Source organism: Bos taurus, chromosome 1 (assembly GCF_002263795.3).
Source record: "Bos taurus isolate L1 Dominette 01449 registration number 42190680 breed Hereford chromosome 1, ARS-UCD2.0, whole genome shotgun sequence".
NCBI lineage: Eukaryota > Metazoa > Chordata > Mammalia > Artiodactyla > Bovidae > Bos > Bos taurus.
Window position 1 is genome coordinate 45,657,585 of NC_037328.1, and position 10,747 is coordinate 45,668,331.

The following is a 10,747-nucleotide window of genomic DNA, read 5'->3' on the forward strand; positions in this document are numbered from 1 at the left end:
CTAAACAGTCTTCTCCAATACCACAGTTCAAACGCATCAATTCTTTGGTGCTCAGCTCTCTTTATAGTCCAACTCTCACATCCATACATGACTACTGGAAAAACCATAGCTTTGACCAGACAGACTTTGTTGGCAAAGTAATGTCTCTGCTTTTTAATATGCTATCTAGTTGGTCATAACTTTTCTTCCAAGGAGCAAGTGTCTTTTAATTTCAGACCTTTATGTAAGGAGAACTCCCCAGACAGGTGCATCAGGTATCACCTGGTGAGAGTGAAAAAGAAAAGATGGGGTTTCTAAGTCCTCACATAGCTCAACAAGGTCCCAGATCCAACGATCCAGATGTAGGGAGCTAGAGGCAATGAAAACCTAAGGGAAAAGGAACACTGCTTTCACATCAGTCACCTTTCAGGCCAAAAGGCACTGAAAGGAGGGATGCATTATTGCTTCAGAAGGGCTTTCTGGGGTCTGCTTAGCTTATTCCATCTTTCCCATTCTCTGATGTTAACTTTTACATCATCTCGCTGCTTGGACTGCAGGATTCAGACATTTCTTTGCATCCCAGGTCAACCTTGACTTTAACAAGAACATAAATTTCTTCTTGCCTCAGATTCCTGGTTTGGCTTCAGCCCATTCCATACAGGTCCCACCTCTCAGGACCTGAGGCTGAATCAGAGGACTAGGTCTCCCAGAAATCTGGGGGGAAAACCTGGGCAAAACTCTCAAAGCTTCACGACTGGTTGTAGAAGCAGCTGCCACCCCAAGCTGATCACCATGCAGAAAAAATCGGCCCCTTCATATTGCCAACCTTCAGGACAGGACTTCCCCCTGCTCTGTTCCTCCACTGAGCCAACTCCTTTGCAAATGTGGGTTAAAAAACAGTAGCAGGGAGAAACCAAGGCTCTGCAGACTCTCTTCAAACCTCTCTGATGGTGGTGAGTCTGGACTCTACTATCACTACCTAAGATTCTGAGATTAATAGTGGCGCCAGGGAGCCAGAGGGATGGAGCCAAAACTGGTGCTTCGGTTTTGAGTATATAGTGCCCCTAATTAATCCCATCTGGCTTCATATAATTATCTAAGCAGAAGTGCCTTTGGCATTATTTGAATCACAGATCGAGCTCTAACTTCTGCTGATAGCTATAGAGCTCGTTCTTCAAAGCATGCAGCAATGCAAGCAGAAGGAATAATTTGCTTCTTATAGACATATGCCCTGGACAGGGACATCTTCTGGATGAAATACTACCAGAAACATAGTCAATAAGCACTGAAAAAATCCTTTCTGTAAATAGTGCCAAATACAATTTTAAAAACCTTATAAATCATGGAAGTTTAAAAAATAACAACACATCACAGTTTACTAAATATTTTCACCAATTTTCCCATTTGAAAGGAAAACAGGAAGTGTCACAATTTCCAATTTAAAATAATAGAAGAAAGAATTAACTTTAACTGGGAAGAAGAAAGAATTAAGATACTCTGTCTCATTAATAAATAACAGAGGAATAAATAAGAAAACAAACAACTAACTTAAGACCAAATTCCAACATCAGTTTTATATGTGTCCCTGTCATATAACGATGTATATGTCTCAACATGCTTGGTGGCAGGATTCATCTGCGTTCAGGTATTTCTGGTGTTCTTGTGATACAGGCTTTTCAGAAACTTACAATGCTAGGCAGTTTACTCAAGGGAAGAAAATTATTTGGTTTAAGCTATAGTTATTTTTTATATTTTTTAAAGAGCTGCTGTTATGATCACACCTGTCCTTTATAATCTTTACATATCAATCTTGGAAACAAGAAAAGCAGGATTTTCACTCTATTTATATTCACATCAGAGAAGTGCAACAAAACATTTCAGTGAAACGCTATGGCAGACAATCTGCTCCATTGCAGCAATGTGTTTGATGTGGGCTCTGGACACAAAGCAAACCCTCACAGTTGGGAAACGACAGCTGATGCTTTTGTCAAAGCCTGCCAGCAGCTGATGACCCTGCGCTCCCTAGTTCTGAGCGCATGTCTCCTGGTGGTGGTTCCTTGTGTATGTAAGTGCCCCACCAGAGTTATCTGGGTGGGTGGTCTATGGAACAGATGGAATTTATGGCCAGTTTTACTCACAGATGGGCAACTACTTCAAATGCTATTGCTTGATGTTTGATTGTGGAAAGGGACCTGGTTGATTCTCCCCAGAATCAAAGCAAACACTAATACTATGAGGCTATGGTTACTATTAGTATAACTCCTTTATGAGCAAGGGGAAGACTTAGCAACACACAACAAATCCTTCAGACCCATAATGAAAAAGGAATCACTTTTTGCCACTAAAAACAAAAAGAGGAAAGAAGAATGTTAGATGCCATTCTGTGTAAACCAATAGACAGCTTCTCTTTTCTCCCAAGAGTTCTATTTTCCCTCTAAAGTTCTAACGTATATCAAATCACTGCATAATATTTCTCAAAACTTTGAATGTCGACAAAAATTTCAAAACAAAAACTATTTATTTTTGAAAAATCTTTTCTCATTGTGAAAATAATTATTCACTTGCAATACAAATACCTTCAATTTAGAAAATACAAATACTCTTGGTCTTCCAATACCGTAAAGTATTGACATTATTTTCACTTAGTGTGAATGAAGGCTATGAGAACTAGCTTTAACCGGGAGGAACAAGGAATTAAGACACCAACTCATTAAGGAAGAACAGAAGACTGAAAGTAAAGGGATAGAAAAAAAAAAAAAAAACCCATGCAAATGGAAGTGAAAAGACAGCTGGTTTAGCAGTATTTAATCAGAAAAATAATTCTGTACAAAAGACAAACATGAGAATTATATAATGATTAAGGGCTCAATACAAGAAAAGAATATAGCATTTATAAATACATATGCATTTAATTTGCTGTTGTTGCTGTTTAGTCCCTAAGTCATGTCCAACTCTTTGCTACCCCATGGACTGTAGCACATGTACCCCATGTCCTCTGTCCTCAACTATCTTCCAGAGTTTGCTCAAATTCATGTCTATTGAGTCAATGATGCTATCTAATCATCTCATCCTCTGGCAACCCCTTCTCCTTCTGCCTTCAATTCCAATGAGTTGGCTCTTGACATCAGGCGGCAAAAGTGTTGGAGCTTCAGCATCAGTCCTTCCGATGAATATTCAAGGTTGATTTTCTTTAGGATTGACTGGTTTTATATCCTTGCAGTCCAAGGAATCTTCAGTCCAAGTCAAGAGCCTTCTCCAGCACCACATTCAAAAGCATAATTCTTAGACCCTCAGTCTTCTTTATGGTTCAGCTCTCACATTGCACATGACTACTAGAAAAACCATACCTTTGACTATATGGACCTTTGTCACCAAATTGATGTCTCAGCAAAGTGATGTCACTGTCTAGGTTTGTCATAGCTTTCCTGCCAAGGAGCAAGGGTCTTTTAATTTCATGGCTACAGTCACTGTCCTTAGTAATTTTGGAGCCCAGGAAAACATCTTCTTCCACTTCATCACTTCTTCCACTCTTTCCCTTTCTATTTGCCATGGTAAGATAGGATCAAATGCCATTAGTTTTTTTACTGTTGAGTTTTTAAGCCAGCTTTTTCACTCTCCTCTTTTACCCTCATCAAGAAGATCCTTAGACATTCTTCACTCTCCACCATTAGAGTGGTATCATCTGCATATCTGAGGTTATTGATATTTCTTCTGGCAATCTTGATTCCAGCTTGTGATTCACTGAGCCCAGTATTTCACATGACATACTCTGAATAGAAGTTAAATAAGCAGGCTGACAATATACAGCCTTGATGTATATTGTCCTTTTCCTCCTTTTCCTATTTGGAACCAGTCTGTTGTTCTGTGTCCAGTTCTAACTGTTGCTTCCTGACCTACATATAGGTTTCTCAAGAGGCAGGTCAGGTGGTCTGGTATTCCTACCTCTTTCAGAATTTTCCAGTTTGCTGTGATCCACACAAAGGCTTTAGCATAGTCAATGAAGTAGAAGTAGATGTTTTTCTGGAACTCCTTTGTTTTCTCCATGATTCAAAAAATGTTGGCATTTGATCTGTGGTTCCTCTGCCTTTTCTAAACCCAGTTTGTATATCTAGAAGTTCTCAGCTCATGTACTGCTGAAGCCTAACTTGAAGGATTTTGAGCATAATCTTGGCTAGCATGTGAAATGAGTGCAACTGTACAGCAGTTTGAACATTCTATGGCATTGTCCTTCTTTGAGATTGGAATGAAAACTGACCTTTTCCAGTCCTGTGGCCACTGCTGAGTTTTCCAAATTTGCTGGCATATTGAGTGCAGCACTTTAACAGCATCATCTTTTAGGATTTGAAAGTAGCTCAGCTGGAATTTCATCACTTCCACTAGCTTTGTTCACAGTGATGCTTCCTAAGGCCCACTTGATTCCACATTCCAGGATATCTGGCTCTAGATGAGTGACCACACCATCATGGTTACCCAGGTCATCAAGACCCTTTTTGTATAGTTCTTCTGTGTATTCTTGCCACCTCTTCCTAATCTCTTCTGCTTCTGTTAGGTCCTTACTCTTTCTGTCTTTTATGGTGCCCATCCTTATATGAAATTTTCCCTTGATATCTCCAATTTTCTTAAAGAGATCTCTAGTCTTTCCCATTTTATTGTTTTCCTCTATTTCTTTGCATTGTTCATTTAAGAAGGCCTTCTCATCTCTCCTTGCTTTTCTCTGGAACTCTGCATGCAGTTGGGTGTATCTTTCCCTTCTTCTCACACCTTCTGCTTCTCTTTATTTTTTCAGCTATTTGTAAAGCCTCCTCAGACAACCACTTTGCCTTCTTGCATTTCTTTTTCTTTAGGATAGTTTTGGTCACTGCCTCTCATACAATATTACAAATTTCAGTCCATAGTTCTTTAGGTACTCTGTCTACCAGGTCTCACCCCTTTAATATCAGAGCATCTAAATATGTAAAGCAAATATTAGCAGACATAATGGAAGAATTTGATAGTAATACAATAATAGTAGGATACTTGAATACACCACTTAGATCAATGGACAGGCCATCTAAACAGAATATTAATAAGGAAGTAGTGGCCTTAAATTCCACATTACACCACATAGACTTAATAGATACCTGAAGCTTCCCAAGTGTCACTAGTGGTCAAGAACCTGCCTGCCAATGCAGGAGACATAAGAGATGTGGGTTTGATCCTTGGGTTGGGAAGATCCCCAGGAGGAGAACGTGGCAGCCCACTCCAGTATTCTTGCCTGGAGAATCCCACAAGACAGAGGAGCCTGGAGGGCTACAATCCATAGCATCACAGAGAGTCAGACATGACTAAAGTAACTGAGCATGCATGTAGAACAAGCCATTGAACAAACAAAAACCCAGAATACACACTTTTTTCAAGTGCACATGGAATTTTCTCCAGGATAGATAACATGGTGGCCACAAAACAAGTCTCAGTAAGTTTAAAAAATTGAAATTATATTAAATATCATTTCCAGCCACAACAGTATGAAACTAGAAATCAAGAAAAATGGGAAAAAATGGAAAAAAACACAAACATGTAGAGATTAAACAACATATTACGAATAAAATGAATCAACAAATAAATGAAAGAAGAAATCAAAAAATACCTTGAGATGAATGAAAACAGAAGTTAAACTTTTCAAAATCTATCAGTTCAGTTCAGTCACTCAGTCGTGTCCAACTCTTTGCGACCCCATGAATCACAGCATGCCAGGCCTCCCTGTCCATCATCAACTCCCGGAGTTCACCCAGACTCACGTCCATCGAGTCAGTGATGCCATCCAGCCATCTCATCCTCTGTCGTCCCCTTCTCCCCCTGCCCGCAATCCCTCCCAGCATCAGAGTCTTTTCCAATGAGTCAACTCTTCACATGAGGTGGCCAAAGTACTGAGTTTCAGCTTTAGCATCATTTCTTCCAAAGAAATCCAAGGGCTGATCTCCTTCAGAATGCACTGGTTGGATCTCCTTGCAGTCCAAGGGACTCTCAAGAGTCTTCTCCAATACCACAGTTCAAAAGCAGCAATTCTTTGGCTGCGATCCAAAAGTCTACAAATAATAAATGCTGGAGAGGGTGTGGAGAAAAGGGAACCCTCTTACATTGTTGGTGGGAATGCAAACTAGTACAGCCACTATGGAGAACAGTGTGGAGATTCCTTAAAAAACTGGAAATAGAACTGCCTTATGATCCAGCAATCCCACTGCTGGGCATACACACTGAGGAAACCAGAAGGGAAAGAGACACGTGTACCCCAATGTTCATCACAGCACTGTTTATAATAGCCAGGACATGGAAGCAACCTAGATGTCCATCAGCAGATGAATGGATAAGAAAGCTGTGGTACATATACACAATGGAGTATTACTCAGCCATTAAAAAGAATTCATTTGAATCAGTTCTAATGAGGTGGATGAAACTGGAGTCTATTATACAGAGTGAAGTAAGCCAGAAGGAAAAACACCAATACAGTATACTAACGCATATATATGGAATTTAGAAAGATGATAACAATAACCCTGTGTACGAGACAGCAAAAGAGACACTGATGTATGGAACAGTCTTATGGACTCTGTGGGAGAGGGAGAGGGTGGGACGATTTGGGAGAACGGCATTGAAACATGTAAAATATCATGTATGAAACGAGATGCCAGTCCAGGTTCAATGCACGATACTGGATGCTTGGGGCTGGTGCACTGGGACGACCCAGAGGGATGGTATGGGGAGGGAGGAGGGAGGAGGGTTCAGGATGGGGAACACATGTATACCTGTGGCGGATTCATTTTGATATTTGGCAAAACTAATACAATTTGTAAAGTTTAAAAATAAAATAAAATTAAAAAAAAAAAAGCAGCAATTCTTCAGTGCTCAGCCTTCTTCATAGTCCAACTCTCACATCCATACATGACCACAGGAAAAACCATAGCCTTGACTAGATGAATCTTTGTTGGCAAAGTAATGTCTCTGCTTTTGAATATGTTATCTAGATTGGTCATAACTTTCCTTCCAAGGAGTAAACATCTTTTAATTTCATGGCTGCAGTCACCATCTGCAGTGATTTTGGAGCCCAGAAAGATAAAGTTTGACACTGTTTCCACTGTTTCCTCATCTATTTCCCATGAAGTGATGGGACTGGATGCCATGATCTTCGTTTTCTGAATGTTGAGCTTTAAGCCAACTTTTTCACTCTCCACTTTCACTTTCATCAAGAGGCTTTTTAGTTGCTCTTCACTTTCTGTCATAAGGGTGGTGTCATCTGCATATCTGAGTTTATTGATATTTCTCCTGGCAATCTTGATTCCAGCTTGTGTTTCTTCCAGTCCAGCGTTTCTTATGATGTACTCTGCATATAAGTTAAATAAGCAGGGTGATAATATACAGCCTTGACGTACTCCTTTTCCTATTTGAAACCAGTCTGTTGTTCCATGTCCAGTTCTAACTGTTGCTTCCTGACCTGCATACAGATTTCTCAAGAGACAGGTCAGGTGGTCTGGTATGCAAAAGCAGTTCTAAGAAGAAAGTTTATAGCAATATAGGCCTACCACAAGAAACAAGAAAAATCTAAAATAAACAACCTAACTTTCCATCTGACAGATTTAGAAAAGGCCCAAACTTAACAGAAGGAGGAAAACAATATAGTCCAGAGCAGAAATCAATAAAATAAAGTTCCAAAAATACACACAATAAAAAAGATCAGTGAAACTAAGAATTGGTTTTATGAAAATATAAACAATATTGATAAGCCTTCAGCCAGACTTACTAAGAAAAAAAGAGAGCCTAAATAAACAAAATTAGAGATGAAAAAGAATGAAGTAAAAGAAAAAGCCACATGCTTCATAAAGTGGCCTATCCACCATGGTATAGTTTAAGACTGTTACCTAATGGAAAAGTTTATGGGCAAAATATTGCCTCAATACTTAAAGTACAACTTGAAGGTCATTACTTTTTTCTGATTAAATCTCTACTTAATGCTCCTGAAAATAAAATATACTACTGAAATACTGTTTGAGTATTTCATGGCTCATATAAAGCCATGCAGGCTATGCTTGCATTAACAACATCCTGAGCATCAAAACAAGTAGGAAAACTGACAGTGGCTGGTATTAAGGTGGAGTCATTCCTGTCTTTTCTATGGCTATAGGACATGTGATTGGCAGCTGAAGCACATTCCAATCACAAGGTAAGCTGTACTGTATTTCATTTAGCAATTGCTAAGAGGCCAAGAAGTAGGAATTCCTCTAGGGCAATCCCTGGAAACAGCTATGGAAGTAAAGGAGTATAGTTATATTTGCCCAGATTTAGTAAAAGAATTTAACAAGTATGACACAGAGAGGCCAAAGTATACTGGAATCAAGCCAATCTCAAAGAAAGAATTTTCCATTGATGTTGGTTATGACAGATTCTTGGAACTTGAAATCTTTTTTTCATCCAAAATTTGCTAATCTGGACTTTACCTACCTAAGAAGTAGTAGATGAGGTAATTCAGCATTATCTTACTGATGTCTGAGTTCTCTCAAGTGAGTAAGAATACTGACCTCACTTAACTGGATGTGCAGAGATTTTGAGTGTCATTTTTATATTTTGAAGGAAAAAATGACCAAGTAAATGATACATTTCAAAAAGGAGCCTCATACACAACAATGTGAATTAATTTAATGCCACTGATTAGAACACTTAAAATGGCTAAAATGTAAATTTCTTGCTATATGTTACCAAAATAAAAAATATATATATATATATTTTAATTTAGGTGGCCTCATGACACTTGCCATTATTTATTCATGGGACAAGGAATTCCAATAATTAGGAAATGCTACCAACCTCACATAAAGAAAATTGGTTTTTGCTGCAAGTGTTTTTATAGCTGAGAAGCTAGTACAGTTGACACTTGAACAACAAGGGTTTGAACTGTGCAGGTCCACTTATATATGGATTATTTCAACAGTAAATAGTACAGTTCTACACATTCTGTAGTTGATTGAACTTGTAGATATGCAATCACATATATGGAGGAACCACATATACAAAGGAACTACGAAGGGCTCACTATAACTTATGTTTTTGACTGAGTAGAGGGTCCACACCCCTACCCCCACATTGTCCAAGAGCCAACCATGTATTTGATTAAGTCTAATTCCTTGGACTCCTTCTTGCTAAAAAAAAAGAAAAAAAATTAATAAAGATAGCCTGTTGGATCTTTTTTTTAAAGCAATGTTCCAACATCAGGTATTACCACACCAGTTTCAGTCTGTTTACTGAAATTTGTTTCTGGTTCATGTCTTCAGCAGATGCCACTGACCCAACCTATGAGAGGCACACAGTGCTTGCTGCAGGTGCAAACAGTTCTCTGCTCAGACAAATTTTCTAACCCCTCTCCTATGGCAGAAATGAAGCAGATGGGCAAAGCCAATTAAATCTCTATTAGCTGATTTGAGGTGATTCTAATGGATTTGTTCCCTCTTTGCTCTTTTTTTTCTTTTCTCTTCCCCTCTTTTCCTTTTTTTGTGTTTGTTTCTTGTTTTCTGTTGGGCTTTGTGTCTGGCTTCAAAGTGTTTTCAAGGTTTTTTCACCTGTAGCATGTATTTGCTAGCAAGGTTATGCTCAAAATCCTTCAAGCCAGGCTTCAGCAATATGTGAACCAAGAACTTCCAGATGTACAAACTGGGTTTAGAAAACTCAGAGGAACCAGAGATCAAATTGCCAACACTGACTGGATCATGCAGTAAGCAAAGGAGTTCCAGAAAAAGGTTCTGCTTCATTTACTATGCTAAATCCTTTGACTGTGTGAATCACAACAAACTGGAAAATTCTTAAAGAGATGGGAATACCAGACAACCTAACTAGTCTCCTGAGAAACTTACATGTGAGCCTAGAATCAACATGTAGAACTGGACATGGGACAACTGACTGGTTAAAAATTGGGAAAGGAGTACAAGGCTGTATTGTCACCCTGGTTATTTAACTTATATTCAGGGTGCATCATGTGAAATGCTGAGCTGAACGGATCACAAGCTGGAATCAAGATTGCCAAGAGAAATATCAATAACCTCACATAAGAAGATGACACCATCCTAATGGCAGAAAGTGAGGAGGAACTAAAGAGCCTCTTGATTAGGGTGAAAGAGGGGAGGAACTAAAGAGCCTCTTGATTAGGGTGAAAGAGGAGAGTGAAAAGGCTGGCTTGAAATTCAGCATTCAAAAAACTAAGGTCATGGCATCCTGTCCCATGATTTCATGGCAAATAGATGGGAAAAAATGGAAGCCGTGACAGACTTTATTTTCTTAGACTCCAAAATCGCTGCACATGGTACCTGCAGCCATGAAATTAAGACACTTGGGTTTCCCTGATGGCTCAGACAGTAAAGAGTCTGCCTGCCATGCAGGAAACACAGGTTGTATACCTGGGTCAGGAAGATCCTCTGGAGAAGGGAACAGCAAGCACTCCAGTGTTCTTGCCTGGAGAATTCCAGGGACAGAGAAGCCTGACAGGCTATATTCCATAGGGTCGCAAAGAGTCAGACACAACTGAGCAACTAACACTTCTCCGTGGAAGGATAGCTATGACAGTCCTAGACAGCATATTAAAAAGCAGAGACATCACTTTGCCGACAAAGGTCCGTATAGTCAAAGCTATCATTTTTTCAGTAGTCATGTACAGATTATGAGTTAGACCATAAAGAAGGCTGAGTACAAAGAACTGATGCTTTCAAGTTGTGGTGCTAGAGAAGACTTGAGAGTCAACTGGACAGCAAGA

At 39.3% G+C, this 10,747-nt stretch overlaps 1 pseudogene; it reads left to right on the forward strand.

Moving 5' to 3' along the window:
- The first annotated feature begins 1,869 nt into the window (after nucleotides 1-1,869).
- LOC112447055 (actin-related protein 3-like) lies at nucleotides 1,870-8,500 on the forward strand (annotated as a pseudogene).
- The last annotated feature ends 2,247 nt before the right edge of the window (nucleotides 8,501-10,747 follow it).